The 26,015-nt window shown below is 39.4% G+C and overlaps 26 non-coding genes across 26 annotated transcripts; all 26 read left to right on the top strand.

Moving 5' to 3' along the window:
• Nucleotides 1-457: 457 nt before the first annotated feature.
• On the top strand, nucleotides 458-531 carry TRNAT-AGU (transfer RNA threonine (anticodon AGU)). Its single transcript has one exon. It is a non-coding gene; the product is annotated as a tRNA-Thr (tRNA).
• A 634-nt stretch (nucleotides 532-1,165) lies between these two features.
• Nucleotides 1,166-1,239, top strand: TRNAT-AGU (transfer RNA threonine (anticodon AGU)). The gene has a single exon. It is a non-coding gene; the product is annotated as a tRNA-Thr (tRNA).
• Nucleotides 1,240-2,258: 1,019 nt separating this feature from the next.
• TRNAT-AGU (transfer RNA threonine (anticodon AGU)) lies at nucleotides 2,259-2,332 on the top strand. Its single transcript has one exon. It is a non-coding gene; the product is annotated as a tRNA-Thr (tRNA).
• Nucleotides 2,333-2,612: 280 nt separating this feature from the next.
• On the top strand, nucleotides 2,613-2,686 carry TRNAT-AGU (transfer RNA threonine (anticodon AGU)). The gene has a single exon. It is a non-coding gene; the product is annotated as a tRNA-Thr (tRNA).
• A 634-nt stretch (nucleotides 2,687-3,320) lies between these two features.
• TRNAT-AGU (transfer RNA threonine (anticodon AGU)) lies at nucleotides 3,321-3,394 on the top strand. The gene has a single exon. It is a non-coding gene; the product is annotated as a tRNA-Thr (tRNA).
• Nucleotides 3,395-3,674: 280 nt separating this feature from the next.
• TRNAT-AGU (transfer RNA threonine (anticodon AGU)) lies at nucleotides 3,675-3,748 on the top strand. The gene has a single exon. It is a non-coding gene; the product is annotated as a tRNA-Thr (tRNA).
• A 1,019-nt stretch (nucleotides 3,749-4,767) lies between these two features.
• TRNAT-AGU (transfer RNA threonine (anticodon AGU)) lies at nucleotides 4,768-4,841 on the top strand. Its single transcript has one exon. It is a non-coding gene; the product is annotated as a tRNA-Thr (tRNA).
• A 280-nt stretch (nucleotides 4,842-5,121) lies between these two features.
• TRNAT-AGU (transfer RNA threonine (anticodon AGU)) lies at nucleotides 5,122-5,195 on the top strand. Its single transcript has one exon. It is a non-coding gene; the product is annotated as a tRNA-Thr (tRNA).
• Nucleotides 5,196-13,123: 7,928 nt separating this feature from the next.
• On the top strand, nucleotides 13,124-13,197 carry TRNAT-AGU (transfer RNA threonine (anticodon AGU)). Its single transcript has one exon. It is a non-coding gene; the product is annotated as a tRNA-Thr (tRNA).
• Nucleotides 13,198-13,809: 612 nt separating this feature from the next.
• On the top strand, nucleotides 13,810-13,883 carry TRNAT-AGU (transfer RNA threonine (anticodon AGU)). Its single transcript has one exon. It is a non-coding gene; the product is annotated as a tRNA-Thr (tRNA).
• A 280-nt stretch (nucleotides 13,884-14,163) lies between these two features.
• On the top strand, nucleotides 14,164-14,237 carry TRNAT-AGU (transfer RNA threonine (anticodon AGU)). Its single transcript has one exon. It is a non-coding gene; the product is annotated as a tRNA-Thr (tRNA).
• Nucleotides 14,238-15,204: 967 nt separating this feature from the next.
• Nucleotides 15,205-15,278, top strand: TRNAT-AGU (transfer RNA threonine (anticodon AGU)). Its single transcript has one exon. It is a non-coding gene; the product is annotated as a tRNA-Thr (tRNA).
• A 279-nt stretch (nucleotides 15,279-15,557) lies between these two features.
• Nucleotides 15,558-15,631, top strand: TRNAT-AGU (transfer RNA threonine (anticodon AGU)). The gene has a single exon. It is a non-coding gene; the product is annotated as a tRNA-Thr (tRNA).
• Nucleotides 15,632-15,911: 280 nt separating this feature from the next.
• On the top strand, nucleotides 15,912-15,985 carry TRNAT-AGU (transfer RNA threonine (anticodon AGU)). The gene has a single exon. It is a non-coding gene; the product is annotated as a tRNA-Thr (tRNA).
• Nucleotides 15,986-16,952: 967 nt separating this feature from the next.
• Nucleotides 16,953-17,026, top strand: TRNAT-AGU (transfer RNA threonine (anticodon AGU)). The gene has a single exon. It is a non-coding gene; the product is annotated as a tRNA-Thr (tRNA).
• Nucleotides 17,027-17,305: 279 nt separating this feature from the next.
• Nucleotides 17,306-17,379, top strand: TRNAT-AGU (transfer RNA threonine (anticodon AGU)). Its single transcript has one exon. It is a non-coding gene; the product is annotated as a tRNA-Thr (tRNA).
• A 1,321-nt stretch (nucleotides 17,380-18,700) lies between these two features.
• Nucleotides 18,701-18,774, top strand: TRNAT-AGU (transfer RNA threonine (anticodon AGU)). The gene has a single exon. It is a non-coding gene; the product is annotated as a tRNA-Thr (tRNA).
• Nucleotides 18,775-19,053: 279 nt separating this feature from the next.
• TRNAT-AGU (transfer RNA threonine (anticodon AGU)) lies at nucleotides 19,054-19,127 on the top strand. Its single transcript has one exon. It is a non-coding gene; the product is annotated as a tRNA-Thr (tRNA).
• Nucleotides 19,128-19,407: 280 nt separating this feature from the next.
• On the top strand, nucleotides 19,408-19,481 carry TRNAT-AGU (transfer RNA threonine (anticodon AGU)). Its single transcript has one exon. It is a non-coding gene; the product is annotated as a tRNA-Thr (tRNA).
• A 1,320-nt stretch (nucleotides 19,482-20,801) lies between these two features.
• TRNAT-AGU (transfer RNA threonine (anticodon AGU)) lies at nucleotides 20,802-20,875 on the top strand. Its single transcript has one exon. It is a non-coding gene; the product is annotated as a tRNA-Thr (tRNA).
• Nucleotides 20,876-22,196: 1,321 nt separating this feature from the next.
• On the top strand, nucleotides 22,197-22,270 carry TRNAT-AGU (transfer RNA threonine (anticodon AGU)). The gene has a single exon. It is a non-coding gene; the product is annotated as a tRNA-Thr (tRNA).
• Nucleotides 22,271-22,549: 279 nt separating this feature from the next.
• Nucleotides 22,550-22,623, top strand: TRNAT-AGU (transfer RNA threonine (anticodon AGU)). The gene has a single exon. It is a non-coding gene; the product is annotated as a tRNA-Thr (tRNA).
• Nucleotides 22,624-22,903: 280 nt separating this feature from the next.
• TRNAT-AGU (transfer RNA threonine (anticodon AGU)) lies at nucleotides 22,904-22,977 on the top strand. The gene has a single exon. It is a non-coding gene; the product is annotated as a tRNA-Thr (tRNA).
• Nucleotides 22,978-24,632: 1,655 nt separating this feature from the next.
• TRNAT-AGU (transfer RNA threonine (anticodon AGU)) lies at nucleotides 24,633-24,706 on the top strand. Its single transcript has one exon. It is a non-coding gene; the product is annotated as a tRNA-Thr (tRNA).
• A 279-nt stretch (nucleotides 24,707-24,985) lies between these two features.
• On the top strand, nucleotides 24,986-25,059 carry TRNAT-AGU (transfer RNA threonine (anticodon AGU)). The gene has a single exon. It is a non-coding gene; the product is annotated as a tRNA-Thr (tRNA).
• Nucleotides 25,060-25,339: 280 nt separating this feature from the next.
• Nucleotides 25,340-25,413, top strand: TRNAT-AGU (transfer RNA threonine (anticodon AGU)). The gene has a single exon. It is a non-coding gene; the product is annotated as a tRNA-Thr (tRNA).
• Nucleotides 25,414-26,015: the final 602 nt, after the last annotated feature.

The raw sequence follows: 26,015 nt of genomic DNA, 5'->3' as shown, positions 1-26,015 counted from the left end.
GATGGTTAAAACCTTTAGATTTATTCACTCTGGCTTATTTTGTTACCATTATACGAAGTTTAGAGAAGCAGGCAATTTTCAAGTAACACAGTAGCTTTCATGTGGTGCTGTGGCTTAGTTGGTTAAAGCGCCTGTCTAGTAAACAGGAGATCCTGAGTTAAAATCTCAGCAGTGCCTTATTTTCATTCCGTTTTATGATCTTTGTGTGCAGGTTGCGGTTAAAGCATAGAAAAGTAAGATGTGCAAAATCTTTAGATTCATTCACTCTGGCTTACTTTGTCATCATTATACAGAGTTTAAAGAAGTCGGTAATTTCCAAGTAACACAGCATCTAAAATGTGGTGCTGTGGCTTAGATGGTTAAAACCTTTAGATTTATTCACTCTGGCTTAATTTGTTACCATTATACGAAGTTTAGAGAAGCAGACAATTTTCAAGTAACACGGTAGCTTTCATGTGGTGCTGTGGCTTAGTTGGTCAAAGCGCCTGTCTAGTAAACAGGAGATCCTGAGTTCAAATCTCAGCAGTGCCTTATTTTCATTCCATTTTCTGATCTTTGTGTGCAGGTTGCTGTTAAAGCATAGAAAAGTAAGATGTGCAAAATCTTTAGATTTATTCACTCTGGCTTACTTTGTCATCATTATACAGAGTTTAAAGAAGTCGGTAATTTCCAAGTAACACAGCATCTAAAATGTGGTGCTGTGGCTTAGATGGTTAAAACCTTTAGATTTATTCACTCTGGCTTAATTTGTTACCATTATACGAAGTTTAGAGAAGCAGGCAATTTTCAAGTAACACAGCAGCTTTCATGTGGTGCTGTGGCTTAGTTGGTCAAAGCGCCTTTCTAGTAAACAGGAGATCCTGAGTTCAAATCTCAGCAGTGCCTTATTTTCATTCCGTTTTCTGATCTTTGTGTGCAGGTGACTGTTAAAGCATAGAAAAGTAAGATGTGCAAAACCTTTAGATTCATTCACTCTGGCTTACTTTGTCATCATTATACAGAGTTTAAAGAAGTCGGTAATTTCCAAGTAACACAGCATCTAAAATGTGGTGCTGTGGCTTAGATGGTTAAAACCTTTAGATTTATTCACTCTGGCTTATTTTGTTACCATTATACGAAGTTTAGAGAAGCAGGCAATTTTCAAGTAAATCAGTAGCTTTCATGTGGTGCTGTGGCTTAGTTGGTTAAAGCGCCTGTCTAGTAAACAGGAGATCCTGAGTTCAAATCTCAGCAGTGCCTTATTTTCATTCCGTTTTCTGATCTTTGTGTGCAGGTTGCGGTTAAAGCATAGAAAAGTAAGATGTGCAAAACCTTTAGATTCATTCACTATGGCTTACTTTGTCATCATTATACAAAGTTTAAAGAAGTCGGTAATTTCCAAGTAACACAGCATCTAAAATGTGGTGCTATGGCTTAGATGGTTAAAACCTTTAGATTTATTCACTCTGGCTTATTTTGTTACCATTATACGAAGTTTAGAGAAGCAGGCAATTTTCAAGTAACACAGTAGCTTTCATGTGGTGCTGTGGCTTAGTTGGTCAAGGTGCCTGTCTAGTAAACAGGAGATCCTGAGTTCAAATCTCAGCAGTGCCTTAGCTTTATTCTGTTTTATGATCTTTTCATGCAGTTTGCTGTTGAAGCATGAAAAAGTACTGTAAGTTGTGCAAAACCTTTAGATTCATTCACTCTGGCTCTTTTGGTCATCAATATACAAAGTTTAAAGTTGCACTCCATTTCAGAAGAGCACAGATTAAAAAAACAATCCCCTTCTTTTTTATTATTCATTTTATGCTGTGGCTTAGATGGTTAAAAGCTTTAGAATTATTCACTCTGGCTTATTTTGTTACCATTATACGAAGTTTAGAGGAGCAGTCAATTTTCAAGTAACACAGCAGCTTTCATGAGGTGCTGTGGCTTAGTTGGTCAAAGCGCCTGTCTAGTAAACCGGAGATCCTGAGTTCAAATCTCAGCAGTGCCTTATTTTAATTCCGTTTTCTGATCTTTGTGTGCAGGTTGCTGTTAAAGCATAGAAAAGTAAGATGTGCAAAATCTTTAGATTCATTCACTCTGGCTTACTTTGTCATCATTATACAGAGTTTAAAGAAGTCGGTAATTTCCAAGTAACACAGCATCTAAAATGTGGTGCTGTGGCTTAGATGGTTAAAACCTTTAGATTTATTCACTCTGGCTTATTTTATTACCATTATACGAAGTTTAGAGAAGCAGGCAATTTTCAAGTAACACAGTAGCTTTCATGAGGTGCTGTGGCTTAGTTGGTTAAAGCGCCTGTCTAGTAAACAGGAGATCCTGAGTTCAAATCTCAGCAGTGCCTTATTTTCATTCCGTTTTCTGATCTTTGTGTGCAGGTTGCTGTTAAAGCATAGAAAAGTAAGATGTGCAAAATCTTTAGATTCATTCACTCTGGCTTACATTGTCATCATTATACAGAGTTTAAAGAAGTCAGTAATTTCCAAGTAACACAGCATCTAAAATGTGGTGCTGTGGCTTAGATGGTTTAAACCTTTAGATTTATTCACTCTGGCTTATTTTGTTACCATTATACGAAGTTTAGAGAAGCAGGCAATTTTCAAGTAACACAGTAGCTTTCATGAGGTGCTGTGGCTTAGTTGGTTAAAGCGCCTGTCTAGTAAACAGGAGATCCTGAGTTCAAATCTCAGCAGTGCCTTATTTTCATTCCGTTTTCTGATCTTTGTGTGCAGGTTGCTGTTAAAGCATAGAAAAGTAAGATGTGCAAAATCTTTAGATTCATTCACTCTGGCTTACATTGTCATCATTATACAGAGTTTAAAGAATTCAGTAATTTCCAAGTAACACAGCATCTAAAATGTGGTGCTGTGGCTTAGATGGTTAAAACCTTTAGATTTATTCACTCTGGCTTAATTTGTTACCATTATACGAAGTTTAGAGAAGCAGGCAATTTTCAAGTAACACAGCAGCTTTCATGTGGTGCTGTGGCTTAGTTGGTTAAAGCGCCTTTCTAGTAAACAGGAGATCCTGAGTTCAAATCTCAGCAGTGCCTTATTTTCATTCCGTTTTCTGATCTTTGTGTGCAGGTGACTGTTAAAGCATAGAAAAGTAAGATGTGCAAAATCTTTAGATTCATTCACTCTGGCTTACTTTGTCATCATTATACAGAGTTTAAAGAAGTCGGTAATTTCCAAGTAACACAGCATCTAAAATGTGGTGCTGTGGCTTAGATGGTTAAAACCTTTAGATTTATTCACTCTGGCTTATTTTGTTACCATTATACGAAGTTTAGAGAAGCAGGCAATTTTCAAGTAACACAGTACCTTTCAGGTGGTGCTGTGGCTTAGTTGGTTAAAGCGCCTGTCTAGTAAACAGGAGATCCTGAGTTCAAATCTCAGCAGTGCCTTATTTTCATTCCGTTTTCTGATCTTTGTGTGCAGGTTGCTGTTAAAGCATAGAAAAGTAAGATGTGCAAAACCTTTAGATTCATTCACTCTGGCTTACTTTGTCATCATTATACAAAGTCTAAAGAAGTCGGTAATTTCCAAGTAACAAAGCATCTAAAATGTGGTGCTATGGCTTAGATGGTTAAAACCTTTAGATTTATTCACTCTGGCTTATTTTGTTACCATTATACGAAGTTTAGAGAAGCAGGCAATTTTCTAGTAAATCAGTAGCTTTCATGTGGTGCTGTGGCTTAGTTGGTTAAAGCGCCTGTCTAGTAAACAGGAGATCCTGAGTTCAAATCTCAGCAGTGCCTTATTTTCATTCCGTTTTCTGATCTTTGTGTGCAGGTTGCGGTTAAAGCATAGAAAAGTAAGATGTGCAAAACCTTTAGATTCATTCACTATGGCTTACTTTGTCATCATTATACAAAGTTTAAAGAAGTCGGTAATTTCCAAGTAACACAGCATCTAAAATGTGGTGCTATGGCTTAGATGGTTAAAACCTTTAGATTTATTCACTCTGGCTTATTTTGTTACCATTATACGAAGTTTAGAGAAGCAGGCAATTTTCAAGTAACACAGTAGCTTTCATGTGGTGCTGTGGCTTAGTTGGTCAAGGTGCCTGTCTAGTAAACAGGAGATCCTGAGTTCAAATCTCAGCAGTGCCTTAGCTTTATTCTGTTTTATGATCTTTTCATGCAGTTTGCTGTTGAAGCATGAAAAAGTACTGTAAGTTGTGCAAAACCTTTAGATTCATTCACTCTGGCTCTTTTGGTCATCAATATACAAAGTTTAAAGTTGCACTCCATTTCAGAAGAGCACAGATTAAAAAAACAATCCCCTTCTTTTTTATTATTCATTTTATGCTGTGGCTTAGATGGTTAAAAGCTTTAGAATTATTCACTCTGGCTTATTTTGTTACCATTATACGAAGTTTAGAGGAGCAGTCAATTTTCAAGTAACACAGCAGCTTTCATGAGGTGCTGTGGCTTAGTTGGTCAAAGCGCCTGTCTAGTAAACCGGAGATCCTGAGTTCAAATCTCAGCAGTGCCTTATTTTAATTCCGTTTTCTGATCTTTGTGTGCAGGTTGCTGTTAAAGCATAGAAAAGTAAGATGTGCAAAATCTTTAGATTCATTCACTCTGGCTTACTTTGTCATCATTATACAGAGTTTAAAGAAGTCGGTAATTTCCAAGTAACACAGCATCTAAAATGTGGTGCTGTGGCTTAGATGGTTAAAACCTTTAGATTTATTCACTCTGGCTTCATTTGTTACCATTATACGAAGTTTAGAGAAGCAGGCAATTTTCAAGTAACACAGTAGCTTTCATGTGGTGCTGTGGCTTAGTTGGTCAAAGCGCCTGTCTAGTAAACAGGAGATCCTGAGTTCAAATCTCAGCAGTGCCTTATTTTCATTCCGTTTTCTGATCTTTGTGTGCAGGTTGCTGTTAAAGCATAGAAAAGTAAGATGTGCAAAATCTTTAGATTCATTCACTCTGGCTTACTTTGTCATCAGTATACAAAGTTTAAAGAAGTCGGTAATTTCCAAGTAACACAGCATCTAAAATGTGGTGCTGTGGCTTAGATGGTTAAAACCTTTAGATTTATTCACTCTGGCTTAATTTGTTACCATTATACGAAGTTTAGAGAAGCAGGCAATTTTCAAGTAACACAGTAGCTTTCATGTGGTGCTGTGGCTTAGTTGGTCAAAGCGCCTGTCTAGTAAACAGGAGATCCTGAGTTTAAATCTCAGCAGTGCCTTATTTTCATTCTGTTTTAGGATCTTTGTTTGAAGTTTGCTGTTAAAGCATAGAAAATAAGATGTGCAGAACCTTTAGATTCATTCACTATGGCTTTTTTGTCATCATTATACAAAGTTTATAGAAGTCGGTAATTTCCAAGTAACACAGCATCTAAAATGTGGTGCTGTGGCTTAGATGGTTAAAACTAGTGATGAGCGGGTCCGGATCTCCGAGATCCGGATCCGCACGGACGTCCTGAATCCGAATCCGGATCCAGGACGTCCGCGGACTCCCGCGCAGGCCCGGAGCCGAAATCGAGGCCCGACGTCACATTGGTGACGTCGGATTCTCGCGAGATCCGGATTACATAAAAGCCGGGACCCGCCGACGCCATCTTCATTCTGTGGGGCGACGCAGAGCAGGCAGCAGTGCTGCCAGAGAGGGGGGTTTTATTTATTGCTCCGTGAGGGGGGTTTGCTGGAGCGTTGTGTGTGTCACTGTGCTGCTTGCTGCTAAAGAGCTGCAAGTACAGAGGGGGTTTAATCATTTTTATTGTGCTGCTGGAGAGTGATTTTTTTTTCTATATTGCTGTAGCCTGCTCATCTGTAATTTGTGTCACTGCTGCTGCTACAGAATACTACAGACAGAGGGGGGTTTATTGTACTGCCGCAGAGGGGGTTTTCTTTCTATATTGCTATAGCCTGCTCATCTCTAATTGTGTCACTGCTGCTGCTAGCCTGCTACAGAATACTACAGACAGAGGGGGGTTTAATAATTTTTATTGTGCTGCCAGAGAGGGTTTTTGTGCTGCCTGGCTACCTGTTATATGGTTGTAAACACCTACCAGGCAGTCACCTCTGTTGTTGCCAGTGCCACTACCTTGTACCTACCTCTCAGAGTATATAAAAAAAAATAAAAAAAAAATTAAAAATATATAAAAATATAAAAAAAAATAATTAAGTTGTTGTTGTTGCTGACACCACTGGCTGCCGTTAGATATCGCAGACTCAGTAATTAAATTTTTAACTGTGGTTTGCTGACGCCACTTGTTGTGTTACCTACCAGTGTATCCACTTTTGTATCTTGCTGCTGTTGTCACTGGCTAGTGACAACAACCAGCTGATATCTGGGTATCCAGTTTGCTGCCACCGCTGCCGTTACATATATCGCAGTAAATAACTCCGGTTTGCTGACGCCACTTGTTGTGTTACCTACCAGTGTATCCACAAAATAAATATTGTATCTTGCTGCTGTTGTCACTGGCTAGTGACAACCAGCTGATATCTGGGTATCCAGTTTGCTGCCACCGCTGCCGTTACATATATCGCAGTAAATAACTCCGGTTTGCTGACGCCACTTGTTGTGTTACCTACCAGTGTAACTATCCACAAAATAAATATTGTATCTTGCTGCTGTTGTCACTGGCTAGTGACAACAACCAGCTGATATCTGGGTATCCAGTTTGCTGCCACCGCTGCCGTTACATATATCGCAGTAAATAACTCCGGTTTGCTGACGCCACTTGTTGTGTTACCTACCAGTGTAACTATCCACAAAATAAATATTGTATCTTGCTGCTGTTGTCACTGGCTAGTGACAACAACCAGCTGATATCTGGGTATCCAGTTTGCTGCCACTGCTGCCGTTACATATATCGCAGTAAATAACTCCGGTTTGCTGACGCCACTTGTTGTGTTACCTACCAGTGTAACTATCCACAAAATAAATATTGTATCTTGCTGCTGTTGTCACTGGCTAGTGACAACAACCAGCTGATATCTGGGTATCCAGTTTGCTGCCACCGCTGCCGTTACATATATCGCAGTAAATAACTCCGGTTTGCTGACGCCACCTGTTGTGTTACCTACCAGTGTAACTATCCACAAAATAAATATTGTATCTTGCTGCTGTTGTCACTGGCTAGTGACAACAACCAGCTGATATCTGGGTATCCAGTTTGCTGCCACTGCTGCCGTTACATATATCGCAGTAAATAACTCCGGTTTGCTGACGCCACTTGTTGTGTTACCTACCAGTGTATCCACTTTTGTATCTTGCTGCTGTTGTCACTGGCTAGTGACAACAACCAGCTGATATCTGGGTATCCAGTTTGCTGCCACTGCTGCCGTTACATATATCGCAGTAAATAACTCCGGTTTGCTGACGCCACTTGTTGTGTTACCTACCAGTGTAACTATCCACAAAATAAATATTGTATCTTGCTGCTGTTGTCACTGGCTAGTGACAACAACCAGCTGATATCTGGGTATCCAGTTTGCTGCCACCGCTGCCGTTACATATATCGCAGTAAATAACTCCGGTTTGCTGACGCCACCTGTTGTGTTACCTACCAGTGTAACTATCCACAAAATAAATATTGTATCTTGCTGCTGTTGTCACTGGCTAGTGACAACAACCAGCTGATATCTGGGTATCCAGTTTGCTGCCACTGCTGCCGTTACATATATCGCAGTAAATAACTCCGGTTTGCTGACGCCACTTGTTGTGTTACCTACCAGTGTAACTATCCACAAAATAAATATTGTATCTTGCTGCTGTTGTCACTGGCTAGTGACAACAACCAGCTGATATCTCGGTATCCAGTTTGCTGCCACCGCTGCCTACCGTTAGATATCGCAGTACATAACTCTGGTTTGCTGACGCCACTTGTTGTGTTACTGATATATATCCACTTTTGTATCTTGCTGCTGTTGTCACTGGATAGTGACAACAACCAGCTGATATCTCGGTATCCAGTTTGCTGACACCGCTGCCTACCGTTAGATATCCAAAATATGGAGGATAAAAAAAAAGGAAAAGATGAGGAGCCACTTCGTCGTGCTTCTGAAGCTGATGCCACTAGTCATCATGACATAGGCGATGAAATGCCATCGACGTCGTCTGCCAAGGCCGATGCCCAGTGTCAAAGTAGAGGGCATGTAAAATCCAAAAAGCCAAAGTTGAGTAAAAGGCCCTTAAAAAGAAAAAGCAAATCATTGGAGGAGAAACTTAAAGTTGCCAGTGTGCCATTTACAACGCGGAGTGGCAAGGAACGGCTACGGCCATGGCCTATGTTCATGACTAGTGGCTCAGCTTCACAAGATGATCAAAGTCCTCCTCCTCCTCCTCCTCCTTCTCCCACTTTAAAATTTAAGAGATTTAAGGTGTCACCAACAAAAATCCAGCAAACAACTCTGCCTTCCAAAGAAGACATGGTATCACAAATCCCAGTGGAGAGTCCAAGGGTGTTGGTGGTTGCGATGCCTGACCTTCCCATCACTGTACGGGAAGAGGATGCTCCTTTCAGCATTCGCAGCACACCCTCTGCATGTGCTGGAAGGATCACAGACAGTGCAGTTGCAGATGTCGATAATGAAGGTGTCAGTGTTGTACACCAGGAGGAGGATATTGATGAAGCTGGTGCTGAGGGAGAAATTGACGAGGAGGACGATGCTGATGCGGTTTGCTTAAATGAGGCACCGGGCAAGACAGTTGTTGTCCGTGAGATCCCAAAGGGCATCACCATGCCTGGACAGAAGACCAATAAATCCACCTCTTCGGTCTGGAATTATTTTTATCCCAAACCGTCCAACAATTGTTTTGCCATATGTAGCTTATGCAAAGCTCAAATAAGCAGGGGTAAGGACGTTTCCCACCTAGGGACATCCTCCCTTCTACGTCACTTGAAGAGCGTTCATAAGTTGCTGTTTAGTTCAGAAACTGTGGCTAAGAATGTACACAGTCCAGGGACAACTAAATCCCTTTGTCCTGTTGTGTCCACGTGCCCAACTACACCGCAAAGTCCCTCCTCGTCAATTTCTTCCTCAATGAGGATTGGGAGTAGTCCTATAGGCCATGTTACTTGCCTGACTGACTCCTCTCCTATCCGGGATTCTTCTGGAGGATCCTGCATTGCTACGCCTCCTACTGCTGCCGCTGCTGCTGTTGCTGCTGGGAGTCATTCATCATCCCGGAGGGGAAGTCGGAACACTTATTTCACTAAGCAATTGACTGTCCAACAGTCCTTTGCCATGAAGATGAAGTATGACAGCAGTCATCCAATGGCAAAGCGGGTAACTGAGGCCTTAGCAGATCTGATTGTATTAGATGTGCTTCCGGTGTCCATAACTGCTGGAGTAGGATTTAGACGATTGATGGACTTAGTGTGTCCCCGTTACAAAATACCGTCAAGATTCCACTTCGCTAGACAGGCGATACCGAAGCTGTACAGTAAAGTGCATAAAAGTGTTCTCAGTGCCCTGAAAAATGCGGTCATACCCACTGTCCACTTAACAACGGACATGTGGACAAGTGGAAAAGGGCAGACTAGGGATTACATGACCGTGACAGCCCACTGGGTAGATGAATCACCTTGTCCAGCAGCAACAACAGCAGCAGCACCAGTAGTAGGACCTGGGAAATGCCAGCTCCTTCCTAGGCAGGCTACGTTGTGTGTAACCGCTTTCCGTAAGAGGCACACCGCCGATAACCTCTTACAGAAACTGAGGGTAATCATTGGGCAATGGCTTACCCCTCTTAGACTCTCCTGGGGATTTGTGGTGTCAGACAATGCCTGCAATATCGTGCGGGCATTAAAGCAGGGCAAATTCCAGCATGTGCCCTGTTTTGCTCACACGATAAATTTGGTGGTCCAGAGTTTTCTAAGAGACAACAGAGCTGTGCAGGGGACTCTTTCGGTGGCCCGAAAAATTTGTGGCCACTTTCGTCATTCGGCGGCTGCATGCCAAAGACTGGAGCGGCAGCAAACACTGTTGAACCTGCCCCTCCATCAGCTGAAGCAAGAGGTCGTAACGCGGTGGAACTCAACCCTCTATATGCTTCAGAGGATGGAGGAGCAGCAAAGGGCCATTCAAGCCTATACATCCACCTATGACATAGGCAAAGGAGGGGGTATGCACCTGACTCAAGCACAGTGGAGAATGATTTCAGTGTTGTGCAAGATTCTCCAACCCTTCGAACTTGCCACACGTGAAGTCAGTTCAGACACTGCCAGCTTGAGTCAGGTCATTCCCCTCATCAGGCTTTTGCAGAAACAGTTGGAGAAAGTGAAGGAGGAGCTGAGATGGAGCGAGTCCTCTAAGCATGTGGGACTTGTGGATGAAGTCCTTCATACGCTTTGCCAGGATTCGAGGGTGGTACAAATTTTGAAATCAGAGGAGTACATTTTGGCCACCGTGCTCGATCCTCGGTTTAAAGCCTACGTGGTGTCACTCTTTCCGGCGGACACAAGCCTGCAGAAGTGCAAAGAACTGCTGGTTAGAAAACTGTCATCTTCTGAAGTGGAAAGTGACTCAGCAGCACCTTCTCCTTCATTTTCTCCAGCAACTGGTTCTGCAAGGAAACAACTGCGATTTCCTAAACCCCCCGCTGGTGGTGATAAAGGACCAAGTTTGGACATTTGGTCTGGGCTGAAGGACCTTCCAACAATTTCTGACATGTCTACTTCCACTGCCTATGATGCTATCACCATTGACAGAATGGTGGAGGATTATATGGGTGACAGCACCCAAGTAGGCATGTCAGAGAGTCCTTACCAGTACTGGCAGAAAAAAAAGGAAATTTGGAAGCCCCTGTACAAACTGGCTCTATATTACCTCAGTTGCCCTTCCTCCAGTGTGTACTCCGAAAGAGTTTTTAGTGCAGCTGGGAACCTTGTCAGCAATAAGCGTAGGAGGTTGCTTCCAAAAAATGTGGAGAAGATGATGTTCATAAAAATGAATTATCAATTCTACGAGAAAGACCAGCGTCCACAAAGTACACAGGAACCTGTGGTGGTGGATTCCAGCGGGGACGAATTAATACTCTGTGAGGGTGAGGAAGAACAAGATACTGATGGTGGTGAGGAATCGCTGGATGAGGATGAGGACGACCTTTTGCCTCTGTAGAGCCAGTTTGTGCAGGGACATATTAAATGGCAGCTTGTGATGTGGGGGCCCAAACGAACCAATCATTTCAGCCACAGTCGTGTGGCAGACCCTGTGGCTGAAATGATTGGTTTGTTAAAGTGTGCGTGTCCTGTTTATACAACATAAGGGTGGGTGGGAGGGCCCAAGGACAATTCCATCTTGCACCTCTTTTTTGTCTTTTGAATAATGTGCTCTTTGGGGCCTTGTTTGGGTGGGAGTGCCGTAGGACAATTCCATCTTGCACCTCTTTTTTGTCTTTTGAATAATGTGCTCTTTGGGGCCTAGTTTGGGTGGGAGTGCCCTTGGACACTTCCATCTTGCACCTCTTTTTTGTCTTTTGAATAATGTGCTCTTTGGGGCCTAGTTTGGGTGGGAGTGCCGTAGGACAATTCCATCTTGCACCTCTTTTTTGTCTTTTGAATAATGTGCTCTTTGGGGCCTAGTTTGGGTGGGAGTGCCGTAGGACAATTCCATCTTGCACCTCTTTTTTGTCTTTTGAATAATGTGCTCTTTGGGGCCTAGTTTGGGTGGGAGTGCCCTTGGACACTTCCATCTTGCACCTCTTTTTTGTCTTTTGAATAATGTACTCTTTGGGGCCTAGTTTGGGTGGGAGTGCCCTTGGACACTTCCATCTTGCACCTCTTTTTTGTCTTTTGAATAATGTGCTCTTTGGGGCCTAGTTTGGGTGGGAGTGCCGTAGGACAATTCCATCTTGCACCTCTTTTTTGTCTTTTGAATGATGTGCTCTTTGGGGCCTAGTTTGGGTGGGAGGGCCCTTGGACAATTCCATCTTGCACCTCTTTTTTTCTTTTGAATAATGTGCTCTTTGGGGCCTAGTTTTTCTATCTGCCACTGCAGTGCCACTCCTAGATGGGCCACGTGTTTGTGCCGCCCATTTGTCTTGCTTATCATAGTCATCCAGCTACCTCGGTGCAACATTTTGGCCTAAAAACAATATTGTGAGGTGTGAGGTCTTCAGAATAGACTGTAAATGAGTGGAGAAGAAAGCTGATGGGGTTAATAATAGCATAGGAGCAAAAAAACACCTAAATTATGCAATGTTAACCATTTTTATGCTTTTTTCAAAAAAATCAGAACCCAAAACCCAAAACCCAAAACCCAAAACCTTTAGGGGGTGTTTTGGAAAAACCCATTAGAACCCAAAACCTGAAGGTAATCAGAACCCAAAACCCAAAACCCAAAACGCGAAAAAGTGTCCGGTGCACATCTCTAGTTAAAACCTTTAGATTTATTCACACTGGCTTATTTTGTTACCATTATACGAAGTTTAGAGAAGCAGGCAATTTTCAAGTCACACAGCAGCTTTCATGTGGTGCTGTGGCTTAGTTGGTTAAAGCGCCTGTCTAGTAAACAGGAGATCCTGAGTTAAAATCTCAGCAGTGCCTTATTTTCATTCCGTTTTATGATCTTTGTGTGCAGGTTGCGGTTAAAGCATAGAAAAGTAAGATGTGCAAAACCTTTAGATTCATTCACTATGGCTTACTTTGTCATCATTATACAAAGTTTAAAGAAGTCGGTAATTTCCAAGTAACACAGCATCTAAAATGTGGTGCTGTGGCTTAGATGGTTAAAACCTTTAGATTTATTCACACTGGCTTATTTTGTTACCATTATACGAAGTTTAGAGAAGCAGGCAATTTTGAAGTAACACAGCAGCTTTCATGTGGTGCTGTGGCTTAGTTGAACAGGAGATCCTGAGTTCAAATCTCAGCAGTGTCTTATTTTCATTCCGTTTTCTGATCTTTGTGTGCAGGTTGCTGTTAAAGCATAGAAAAGTAAGATGTGCAAAACCTTTAGATTCATTCACTCTGGCTTACTTTGTCATCATTATACAAAGTTTAAAGAAGTCGGTAATTTCCAAGTAACACAGCATCTAAAATGTGGAGCTGTGGCTTAGATGGTTAAAACCTTTAGATTTATTCACTCTGGCTTATTTTGTTACCATTATACGAAGTTTAGAGAAGCAGTCAATTTTCAAGTAACACAGCAGCTTTTATGTGGTGCTGTGGCTTAGTTGGTTAAAGCGCCTGTCTAGTAAACAGGAGATCCTGAGTTCAAATCTCAGCAGTGCCTTATTTTCATTCCGTTTTCTGATCTTTGTGTGCAGGTTTCTGTTAAAGCATAGAAAAGTAAGATGTGCAAAATCTTTAGATTCATTCACTCTGGCTTACTTTGTCATCATTATACAAAGTTTAAAGAAGTCGGTAATTTCCAAGTAACACAGCATCTAAAATGTGGTGCTGTGGCTTAGATGGTAAAACCTTTAGATTTATTCACTCTGGCTTATTTTGTTACCATTATACGAAGTTTAGAGAAGCAGGCAATTTTGAAGTAACACAGCAGCTTTCATGTGGTGCTCTGGCTTAGTTGAACAGGAGGTCCTGAGTTCAAATCTCAGCAGTGCCTTATTTTCATTCCGTTTTCTGATCTTTGTGTGCAGGTTTCTGTTAAAGCATAGAAAATTAAGATGTGCAAAATCTTTAGATTCATTCACTCTGGCTTACTTTGTCATCATTATACAGAGTTTAAAGAAGTCGGTAATTTCCAAGTAACACAGCATCTAAAATGTGGTGCTGTGGCTTAGATGGTAAAACCTTTAGATTTATTCACTCTGGCTTAATTTGTTACCATTATACGAAGTTTAGAGAAGCAGGCAATTTTCAAGTAACACAGTAGCTTTCATGTGGTGCTGTGGCTTAGTTGGTCAAAGCGCCTGTCTAGTAAACAGGAGATCCTGAGTTCAAATCTCAGCAGTGCCTTATTTTCATTCCGTTTTCTGATCTTTGTGTGCAGGTTGCTGTTAAAGCATAGAAAAGTAAGATGTGCAAAATCTTTAGATTCATTCACTCTGGCTTACTTTGTCATCAGTATACAAAGTTTAAAGAAGTCGGTAATTTCCAAGTAACACAGCATCTAAAATGTGGTGCTGTGGCTTAGATGGTTAAAACCTTTAGATTTATTCACTCTGGCTTAATTTGTTACCATTATACGAAGTTTAGAGAAGCAGGCAATTTTCAAGTAACACAGTAGCTTTCATGTGGTGCTGTGGCTTAGTTGGTCAAAGCGCCTGTCTAGTAAACAGGAGATCCTGAGTTTAAATCTCAGCAGTGCCTTATTTTCATTCTGTTTTAGGATCTTTGTTTGAAGTTTGCTGTTAAAGCATAGAAAATAAGATGTGCAGAACCTTTAGATTCATTCACTATGGCTTTTTTTGTCATCATTATACAAAGTTTATAGAAGTCGGTAATTTCCAAGTAACACAGCATCTAAAATGTGGTGCTGTGGCTTAGATGGTTAAAACCTTTAGATTTATTCACACTGGCTTATTTTGTTACCATTATACGAAGTTTAGAGAAGCAGGCAATTTTCAAGTCACACAGCAGCTTTCATGTGGTGCTGTGGCTTAGTTGGTTAAAGCGCCTGTCTAGTAAACAGGAGATCCTGAGTTAAAATCTCAGCAGTGCCTTATTTTCATTCCGTTTTATGATCTTTGTGTGCAGGTTGCGGTTAAAGCATAGAAAAGTAAGATGTGCAAAACCTTTAGATTCATTCACTATGGCTTACTTTGTCATCATTATACAAAGTTTAAAGAAGTCGGTAATTTCCAAGTAACACAGCATCTAAAATGTGGTGCTGTGGCTTAGATGGTTAAAACCTTTAGATTTATTCACACTGGCTTATTTTGTTACCATTATACGAAGTTTAGAGAAGCAGGCAATTTTGAAGTAACACAGCAGCTTTCATGTGGTGCTGTGGCTTAGTTGAACAGGAGATCCTGAGTTCAAATCTCAGCAGTGTCTTATTTTCATTCCGTTTTCTGATCTTTGTGTGCAGGTTGCTGTTAAAGCATAGAAAAGTAAGATGTGCAAAACCTTTAGATTCATTCACTCTGGCTTACTTTGTCATCATTATACAAAGTTTAAAGAAGTCGGTAATTTCCAAGTAACACAGCATCTAAAATGTGGAGCTGTGGCTTAGATGGTTAAAACCTTTAGATTTATTCACTCTGGCTTATTTTGTTACCATTATACGAAGTTTAGAGAAGCAGTCAATTTTCAAGTAACACAGCAGCTTTTATGTGGTGCTGTGGCTTAGTTGGTTAAAGCGCCTGTCTAGTAAACAGGAGATCCTGAGTTCAAATCTCAGCAGTGCCTTATTTTCATTCCGTTTTCTGATCTTTGTGTGCAGGTTTCTGTTAAAGCATAGAAAAGTAAGATGTGCAAAATCTTTAGATTCATTCACTCTGGCTTACTTTGTCATCATTATACAGAGTTTAAAGAAGTCGGTAATTTCCAAGTAACACAGCATCTAAAATGTGGTGCTGTGGCTTAGATGGTAAAACCTTTAGATTTATTCACTCTGGCTTAATTTGTTACCATTATACGAAGTTTAGAGAAGCAGGCAATTTTCAAGTAACACAGTAGCTTTCATGTGGTGCTGTGGCTTAGTTGGTCAAAGCGCCTGTCTAGTAAACAGGAGATCCTGAGTTCAAATCTCAGCAGTGCCTTATTTTCATTCCGTTTTCTGATCTTTGTGTGCAGGTTGCTGTTAAAGCATAGAAAAGTAAGATGTGCAAAATCTTTAGATTCATTCACTCTTGCTTACTTTGTCATCAGTATACAAAGTTTAAAGAAGTCGGTAATTTCCAAGTAACACAGCATCTAAAATGTGGTGCTGTGGCTTAGATGGTTAAAACCTTTAGATTTATTCACTCTGGCTTAATTTGTTACCATTATACGAAGTTTAGAGAAGCAGGCAATTTTCAAGTAACACAGTAGCTTTCATGTGGTGCTGTGGCTTAGTTGGTCAAAGCGCCTGTCTAGTAAACAGGAGATCCTGAGTTTAAATCTCAGCAGTGCCTTATTTTCAATCTGTTTTAGGATCTTTGTTTGAAGTTTGCTGTTAAAGCATAGAAAATAAGATGTGCAGAACCTTTAGATTCATTCACTATGGCTTTTTTTGTCATCATTATACAAAGTTTATAGAAGTCGGTAATTTCCAAGTAACACAGCATCTAAAGTGTGGTGCTGTGGCTTAGATGGTTAAAACCTTTAGATTTATTCACACTGGCTTATTTTGTTACCATTATACGAAGTTTAGAGAAGCAGGCAATTTTCAAGTCACACAGCAGCTTTCATGTGGTGCTGTGGCTTAGTTGGTTAAAGCGCCTGTCTAGTAAACAGGAGATCCTGAGTTAAAATCTCAGCAGTGCCTTATTTTCATTCCGTTTTATGATCTTTGTGTGCAGGTTGCGGTTAAAGCATAGAAAAGTAAGATGTGCAAAACCTTTAGATTCATTCACTATGGCTTACTTTGTCATCATTATACAAAGTTTAAAGAAGTCGGTAATTTCCAAGTAACACAGCATCTAAAATGTGGTGCTGTGGCTTAGATGGTTAAAACCTTTAGATTTATTCACACTGGCTTATTTTGTTACCATTATACGAAGTTTAGAGAAGCAGGCAATTTTGAAGTAACACAGCAGCTTTCATGTGGTGCTGTGGCTTAGTTGAACAGGAGATCCTGAGTTCAAATCTCAGCAGTGTCTTATTTTCATTCCGTTTTCTGATCTTTGTGTGCAGGTTGCTGTTAAAGCATAGAAAAGTAAGATGTGCAAAACCTTTAGATTCATTCACTCTGGCTTACTTTGTCATCATTATACAAAGTTTAAAGAAGTCGGTAATTTCCAAGTAACACAGCATCTAAAATGTGGAGCTGTGGCTTAGATGGTTAAAACCTTTAGATTTATTCACTCTGGCTTATTTTGTTACCATTATACGAAGTTTAGAGAAGCAGTCAATTTTCAAGTAACACAGCAGCTTTTATGTGGTGCTGTGGCTTAGTTGGTTAAAGCGCCTGGCTAGTAAACAGGAGGTCCTGAGTTCAAATCTCAGCAGTGCCTTATTTTCATTCCGTTTTCTGATCTTTGTGTGCAGGTTTCTGTTAAAGCATAGAAAATTAAGATGTGCAAAATCTTTAGATTCATTCACTCTGGCTTACTTTGTCATCATTATACAGAGTTTAAAGAAGTCGGTAATTTCCAAGTAACACAGCATCTAAAATGTGGTGCTGTGGCTTAGATGGTAAAACCTTTAGATTTATTCACTCTGGCTTAATTTGTTACCATTATACGAAGTTTAGAGAAGCAGGCAATTTTCAAGTAACACAGTAGCTTTCATGTGGTGCTGTGGCTTAGTTGGTCAAAGCGCCTGTCTAGTAAACAGGAGATCCTGAGTTCAAATCTCAGCAGTGCCTTATTTTCATTCCGTTTTCTGATCTTTGTGTGCAGGTTGCTGTTAAAGCATAGAAAAGTAAGATGTGCAAAATCTTTAGATTCATTCACTCTGGCTTACTTTGTCATCAGTATACAAAGTTTAAAGAAGTCGGTAATTTCCAAGTAACACAGCATCTAAAATGTGGTGCTGTGGCTTAGATGGTTAAAACCTTTAGATTTATTCACTCTGGCTTAATTTGTTACCATTATACGAAGTTTAGAGAAGCAGGCAATTTTCAAGTAACACAGTAGCTTTCATGTGGAGCTGTGGCTTAGTTGGTCAAAGCGCCTGTCTAGTAAACAGGAGATCCTGAGTTTAAATCTCAGCAGTGCCTTATTTTCATTCTGTTTTAGGATCTTTGTTTGAAGTTTGCTGTTAAAGCATAGAAAATAAGATGTGCAGAACCTTTAGATTCATTCACTATGGCTTTTTTTGTCATCATTATACAAAGTTTATAGAAGTCGGTAATTTCCAAGTAACACAGCATCTAAAATGTGGTGCTGTGGCTTAGATGGTTAAAACCTTTAGATTTATTCACACTGGCTTATTTTGTTACCATTATACGAAGTTTAGAGAAGCAGGCAATTTTCAAGTCACACAGCAGCTTTCATGTGGTGCTGTGGCTTAGTTGGTTAAAGCGCCTGTCTAGTAAACAGGAGATCCTGAGTTAAAATCTCAGCAGTGCCTTATTTTCATTCCGTTTTATGATCTTTGTGTGCAGGTTGCGGTTAAAGCATAGAAAAGTAAGATGTGCAAAACCTTTAGATTCATTCACTATGGCTTACTTTGTCATCATTATACAAAGTTTAAAGAAGTCGGTAATTTCCAAGTAACACAGCATCTAAAATGTGGTGCTGTGGCTTAGATGGTTAAAACCTTTAGATGTATTCACACTGGCTTATTTTGTTACCATTATACGAAGTTTAGAGAAGCAGGCAATTTTGAAGTAACACAGCAGCTTTCATGTGGTGCTGTGGCTTAGTTGAAAAGGAGATCCTGAGTTCAAATCTCAGCAGTGTCTTATTTTCATTCCGTTTTCTGATCTTTGTGTGCAGGTTGCTGTTAAAGCATAGAAAAGTAAGATGTGCAAAACCTTTAGATTCATTCACTCTGGCTTACTTTGTCATCATTATACAAAGTTTAAAGAAGTCGGTAATTTCCAAGTAACACAGCATCTAAAATGTGGAGCTGTGGCTTAGATGGTTAAAACCTTTAGATTTATTCACTCTGGCTTATTTTGTTACCATTATACGAAGTTTAGAGAAGCAGTCAATTTTCAAGTAACACAGCAGCTTTTATGTGGTGCTGTGGCTTAGTTGGTTAAAGCGCCTGTCTAGTAAACAGGAGATCCTGAGTTCAAATCTCAGCAGTGCCTTATTTTCATTCCGTTTTCTGATCTTTGTGTGCAGGTTTCTGTTAAAGCATAGAAAAGTAAGATGTGCAAAATCTTTAGATTCATTCACTCTGGCTTACTTTGTCATCATTATACAGAGTTTAAAGAAGTCGGTAATTTCCAAGTAACACAGCATCTAAAATGTGGTGCTGTGGCTTAGATGGTAAAACCTTTAGATTTATTCACTCTGGCTTAATTTGTTACCATTATACGAAGTTTAGAGAAGCAGGCAATTTTCAAGTAACACAGTAGCTTTCATGTGGTGCTGTGGCTTAGTTGGTCAAAGCGCCTGTCTAGTAAACAGGAGATCCTGAGTTCAAATCTCAGCAGTGCCTTATTTTCATTCCGTTTTCTGATCTTTGTGTGCAGGTTGCTGTTAAAGCATAGAAAAGTAAGATGTGCAAAATCTTTAGATTCATTCACTCTTGCTTACTTTGTCATCAGTATACAAAGTTTAAAGAAGTCGGTAATTTCCAAGTAACACAGCATCTAAAATGTGGTGCTGTGGCTTAGATGGTTAAAACCTTTAGATTTATTCACTCTGGCTTAATTTGTTACCATTATACGAAGTTTAGAGAAGCAGGCAATTTTCAAGTAACACAGTAGCTTTCATGTGGTGCTGTGGCTTAGTTGGTCAAAGCGCCTGTCTAGTAAACAGGAGATCCTGAGTTTAAATCTCAGCAGTGCCTTATTTTCATTCTGTTTTAGGATCTTTGTTTGAAGTTTGCTGTTAAAGCATAGAAAATAAGATGTGCAGAACCTTTAGATTCATTCACTATGGCTTTTTTTGTCATCATTATACAAAGTTTATAGAAGTCGGTAATTTCCAAGTAACACAGCATCTAAAGTGTGGTGCTGTGGCTTAGATGGTTAAAACCTTTAGATTTATTCACACTGGCTTATTTTGTTACCATTATACGAAGTTTAGAGAAGCAGGCAATTTTCAAGTCACACAGCAGCTTTCATGTGGTGCTGTGGCTTAGTTGGTTAAAGCGCCTGTCTAGTAAACAGGAGATCCTGAGTTAAAATCTCAGCAGTGCCTTATTTTCATTCCGTTTTATGATCTTTGTGTGCAGGTTGCGGTTAAAGCATAGAAAAGTAAGATGTGCAAAACCTTTAGATTCATTCACTATGGCTTACTTTGTCATCATTATACAAAGTTTAAAGAAGTCGGTAATTTCCAAGTAACACAGCATCTAAAATGTGGTGCTGTGGCTTAGATGGTTAAAACCTTTAGATTTATTCACACTGGCTTATTTTGTTACCATTATACGAAGTTTAGAGAAGCAGGCAATTTTGAAGTAACACAGCAGCTTTCATGTGATGCTGTGGCTTAGTTGAACAGGAGATCCTGAGTTCAAATCTCAGCAGTGTCTTATTTTCATTCCGTTTTCTGATCTTTGTGTGCAGGTTGCTGTTAAAGCATAGAAAAGTAAGATGTGCAAAACCTTTAGATTCATTCACTCTGGCTTACTTTGTCATCATTATACAAAGTTTAAAGAAGTCGGTAATTTCCAAGTAACACAGCATCTAAAATGTGGAGCTGTGGCTTAGATGGTTAAAACCTTTAGATTTATTCACTCTGGCTTATTTTGTTACCATTATACGAAGTTTAGAGAAGCAGTCAATTTTCAAGTAACACAGCAGCTTTTATGTGGTGCTGTGGCTTAGTTGGTTAAAGCGCCTGGCTAGTAAACAGTAGGTCCTGAGTTCAAATCTCAGCAGTGCCTTATTTTCATTCCGTTTTCTGATCTTTGTGTGCAGGTTTCTGTTAAAGCATAGAAAATTAAGATGTGCAAAATCTTTAGATTCATTCACTCTGGCTTACTTTGTCATCATTATACAGAGTTTAAAGAAGTCGGTAATTTCCAAGTAACACAGCATCTAAAATGTGGTGCTGTGGCTTAGATGGTAAAACCTTTAGATTTATTCACTCTGGCTTAATTTGTTACCATTATACGAAGTTTAGAGAAGCAGGCAATTTTCAAGTAACACAGTAGCTTTCATGTGGTGCTGTGGCTTAGTTGGTCAAAGCGCCTGTCTAGTAAACAGGAGATCCTGAGTTCAAATCTCAGCAGTGCCTTATTTTCATTCCGTTTTCTGATCTTTGTGTGCAGGTTGCTGTTAAAGCATAGAAAAGTAAGATGTGCAAAATCTTTAGATTCATTCACTCTGGCTTACTTTGTCATCAGTATACAAAGTTTAAAGAAGTCGGTAATTTCCAAGTAACACAGCATCTAAAATGTGGTGCTGTGGCTTAGATGGTTAAAACCTTTAGATTTATTCACTCTGGCTTAATTTGTTACCATTATACGAAGTTTAGAGAAGCAGGCAATTTTCAAGTAACACAGTAGCTTTCATGTGGAGCTGTGGCTTAGTTGGTCAAAGCGCCTGTCTAGTAAACAGGAGATCCTGAGTTTAAATCTCAGCAGTGCCTTATTTTCATTCTGTTTTAGGATCTTTGTTTGAAGTTTGCTGTTAAAGCATAGAAAATAAGATGTGCAGAACCTTTAGATTCATTCACTATGGCTTTTTTTGTCATCATTATACAAAGTTTATAGAAGTCGGTAATTTCCAAGTAACACAGCATCTAAAATGTGGTGCTGTGGCTTAGATGGTTAAAACCTTTAGATTTATTCACACTGGCTTATTTTGTTACCATTATACGAAGTTTAGAGAAGCAGGCAATTTTCAAGTCACACAGCAGCTTTCATGTGGTGCTGTGGCTTAGTTGGTTAAAGCGCCTGTCTAGTAAACAGGAGATCCTGAGTTAAAATCTCAGCAGTGCCTTATTTTCATTCCGTTTTATGATCTTTGTGTGCAGGTTGCGGTTAAAGCATAGAAAAGTAAGATGTGCAAAACCTTTAGATTCATTCACTATGGCTTACTTTGTCATCATTATACAAAGTTTAAAGAAGTCGGTAATTTCCAAGTAACACAGCATCTAAAATGTGGTGCTGTGGCTTAGATGGTTAAAACCTTTAGATGTATTCACACTGGCTTATTTTGTTACCATTATACGAAGTTTAGAGAAGCAGGCAATTTTGAAGTAACACAGCAGCTTTCATGTGGTGCTGTGGCTTAGTTGAAAAGGAGATCCTGAGTTCAAATCTCAGCAGTGTCTTATTTTCATTCCGTTTTCTGATCTTTGTGTGCAGGTTGCTGTTAAAGCATAGAAAAGTAAGATGTGCAAAACCTTTAGATTCATTCACTCTGGCTTACTTTGTCATCATTATACAAAGTTTAAAGAAGTCGGTAATTTCCAAGTAACACAGCATCTAAAATGTGGAGCTGTGGCTTAGATGGTTAAAACCTTTAGATTTATTCACTCTGGCTTATTTTGTTACCATTATACGAAGTTTAGAGAAGCAGTCAATTTTCAAGTAACACAGCAGCTTTTATGTGGTGCTGTGGCTTAGTTGGTTAAAGCGCCTGTCTAGTAAACAGGAGATCCTGAGTTCAAATCTCAGCAGTGCCTTATTTTCATTCCGTTTTCTGATCTTTGTGTGCAGGTTTCTGTTAAAGCATAGAAAAGTAAGATGTGCAAAATCTTTAGATTCATTCACTCTGGCTTACTTTGTCATCATTATACAGAGTTTAAAGAAATCGGTAATTTCCAAGTAACACAGCATCTAAAATGTGGTGCTGTGGCTTAGATGGTAAAACCTTTAGATTTATTCACTCTGGCTTAATTTGTTACCATTATACGAAGTTTAGAGAAGCAGGCAATTTTCAAGTAACACAGTAGCTTTCATGTGGTGCTGTGGCTTAGTTGGTCAAAGCGCCTGTCTAGTAAACAGGAGATCCTGAGTTCAAATCTCAGCAGTGCCTTATTTTCATTCCGTTTTCTGATCTTTGTGTGCAGGTTGCTGTTAAAGCATAGAAAAGTAAGATGTGCAAAATCTTTAGATTCATTCACTCTGGCTTACTTTGTCATCAGTATACAAAGTTTAAAGAAGTCGGTAATTTCCAAGTAACACAGCATCTAAAATGTGGTGCTGTGGCTTAGATGGTTAAAACCTTTAGATTTATTCACTCTGGCTTAATTTGTTACCATTATACGAAGTTTAGAGAAGCAGGCAATTTTCAAGTAACACAGTAGCTTTCATGTGGTGCTGTGGCTTAGTTGGTCAAAGCGCCTGTCTAGTAAACAGGAGATCCTGAGTTTAAATCTCAGCAGTGCCTTATTTTCATTCCGTTTTCTGATCTTTGTGTGCAGGTTGCTGTTAAAGCATAGAAAAGTAAGATGTGCTAAATCTTTAGATTCATTCACTCTGGCTTACTTTGTCATCAGTATACAAAGTTTAAAGAAGTCGGTAATTTCCAAGTAACACAGCATCTAAAATGTGGTGCTGTGGCTTAGATGGTTAAAACCTTTAGATTTATTCACTCTGGCTTATTTTGTTACCATTATACGAAGTTTAGAGAAGCAGTCAATTTTCAAGTAACACAGCAGCTTTCATGTGGTGCTGTGGCTTAGTTGGTTAAAGCGCCTGTCTAGTAAACAGGAGATCCTGAGTTCAAATATCAGCAGTGCCTTATTTTCATTCTGTTTTAGGATCTTTGTTTGAAGTTTGCTGTTAAAGCATAGAAAATAAGATGTGCAGAACCTTTAGATTCATTCACTATGGCTTTTTTTGTCATCATTATACAAAGTTTCAAGAAGTCGGTAATTTCCAAGTAACACAGCATCTAAAATGTGGTGCTGTGGCTTAGATGGTTAAAACCTATAGATTTATTCACACTGGCTTATTTTGTTACCATTATACGAAGTTTAGAGAAGCAGGCAATTTTCAAGTCACACAGCAGCTTTCATGTGGTGCTGTGGCTTAGTTGGTTAAAGCGCCTGTCTAGTAAACAGGAGATCCTGAGTTAAAATCTCAGCAGTGCCTTATTTTCATTCCGTTTTATGATCTTTGTGTGCAGGTTGCGGTTAAAGCATAGAAAAGTAAGATGTGCAAAACCTTTAGATTCATTCACTATGGCTTACTTTGTCATCATTATACAAAGTTTAAAGAAGTCGGTAATTTCCAAGTAACACAGCATCTAAAATGTGGTGCTGTGGCTTAGATGGTTAAAACCTTTAGATTTATTCACACTGGCTTATTTTGTTACCATTATACGAAGTTTAGAGAAGCAGGCAATTTTGAAGTAACACAGCAGCTTTCATGTGGTGCTGTGGCTTAGTTGAACAGGAGATCCTGAGTTCAAATCTCAGCAGTGTCTTATTTTCATTCCGTTTTCTGATCTTTGTGTGCAGGTTGCTGTTAAAGCATAGAAAAGTAAGATGTGCAAAACCTTTAGATTCATTCACTATGGCTTACTTTGTCATCATTATACAAAGTTTAAAGAAGTCGGTAATTTCCAAGTAACACAGCATCTAAAATGTGGTGCTGTGGCTTAGATGGTTAAAACCTTTAGATTTATTCACACTGGCTTATTTTGTTACCATTATACGAAGTTTAGAGAAGCAGGCAATTTTGAAGTAACACAGCAGCTTTCATGTGGTGCTGTGGCTTAGTTGAACAGAAGATCCTGAGTTCAAATCTCAGCAGTGTCTTATTTTCATTCCGTTTTCTGATCTTTGTGTGCAGGTTGCTGTTAAAGCATAGAAAAGTAAGATGTGCAAAACCTTTAGATTCATTCACTCTGGCTTACTTTGTCATCATTATACAAAGTTTAAAGAAGTCGGTAATTTCCAAGTAACACAGCATCTAAAATGTGGAGCTGTGGCTTAGATGGTTAAAACCTTTAGATTTATTCACTCTGGCTTATTTTGTTACCATTATACGAAGTTTAGAGAAGCAGTCAATTTTCAAGTAACACAGCAGCTTTTATGTGGTGCTGTGGCTTAGTTGGTTAAAGCGCCTGGCTAGTAAACAGGAGGTCCTGAGTTCAAATCTCAGCAGTGCCTTATTTTCATTCCGTTTTCTGATCTTTGTGTGCAGGTTTCTGTTAAAGCATAGAAAATTAAGATTTGCAAAATCTTTAGATTCATTCACTCTGGCTTACTTTGTCATCATTATACAGAGTTTAAAGAAGTCGGTAATTTCCAAGTAACACAGCATCTAAAATGTGGTGCTGTGGCTTAGATGGTAAAACCTTTAGATTTATTCACTCTGGCTTAATTTGTTACCATTATACGAAGTTTAGAGAAGCAGGCAATTTTCAAGTAACACAGTAGCTTTCATGTGGTGCTGTGGCTTAGTTGGTCAAAGCGCCTGTCTAGTAAACAGGAGATCCTGAGTTCAAATCTCAGCAGTGCCTTATTTTCATTCCGTTTTCTGATCTTTGTGTGCAGGTTGCTGTTAAAGCATAGAAAAGTAAGATGTGCAAAATCTTTAGATTCATTCACTCTGGCTTACTTTGTCATCAGTATACAAAGTTTAAAGAAGTCGGTAATTTCCAAGTAACACAGCATCTAAAATGTGGTGCTGTGGCTTAGATGGTTAAAACCTTTAGATTTATTCACTCTGGCTTAATTTGTTACCATTATACAAAGTTTAGAGAAGCAGGCAATTTTCAAGTAACACAGTAGCTTTCATGTGGTGCTGTGGCTTAGTTGGTCAAAGCGCCTGTCTAGTAAACAGGAGATCCTGAGTTTAAATCTCAGCAGTGCCTTATTTTCATTCTGTTTTAGGATCTTTGTTTGAAGTTTGCTGTTAAAGCATAGAAAATAAGATGTGCAGAACCTTTAGATTCATTCACTATGGCTTTTTTTGTCATCATTATACAAAGTTTATAGAAGTCGGTAATTTCCAAGTAACACAGCATCTAAAATGTGGTGCTGTGGCTTAGATGGTTAAAACCTTTAGATTTATTCACTCTGGCTTAATTTGTTACCATTATACGAAGTTTAGAGAAGCAGGCAATTTTCAAGTAACACAGCAGCTTTCATGTGGTGTTGTGGCTTAGTTGGTTAAAGCGCCTGTCTAGTAAACAGGAGATCCTGAGTTGAAATCTCAGCAGTGCCTTATTTTCATTCTGTTTTATGCTCTTTGTGTGCAGGTTGCGGTTAAAGCATAGAAAAGTAAGATGTGCAAAACCTTTAGATTCATTCACTATCGCTTACTTTGTCATCATTATACAAAGTTTAAAGAAGTCGGTAATTTCCAAGTAACACAGCATCTAAAATGTGGTGCTGTGGCTTAGATGGTTAAAACCTTTAGATTTATTCACACTGGCTTATTTTGTTACCATTATACGAAGTTTAGAGAAGCAGG

Source organism: Crinia signifera, chromosome 11 (genome assembly GCF_055691185.1).
Source record: "Crinia signifera chromosome 11, ASM5569118v1, whole genome shotgun sequence".
Lineage (NCBI taxonomy): Eukaryota > Metazoa > Chordata > Amphibia > Anura > Myobatrachidae > Crinia > Crinia signifera.
The sequence above is the reverse complement of the archived record's forward strand: the minus strand, read 5'-3'. Positions and strand labels throughout refer to the sequence as shown.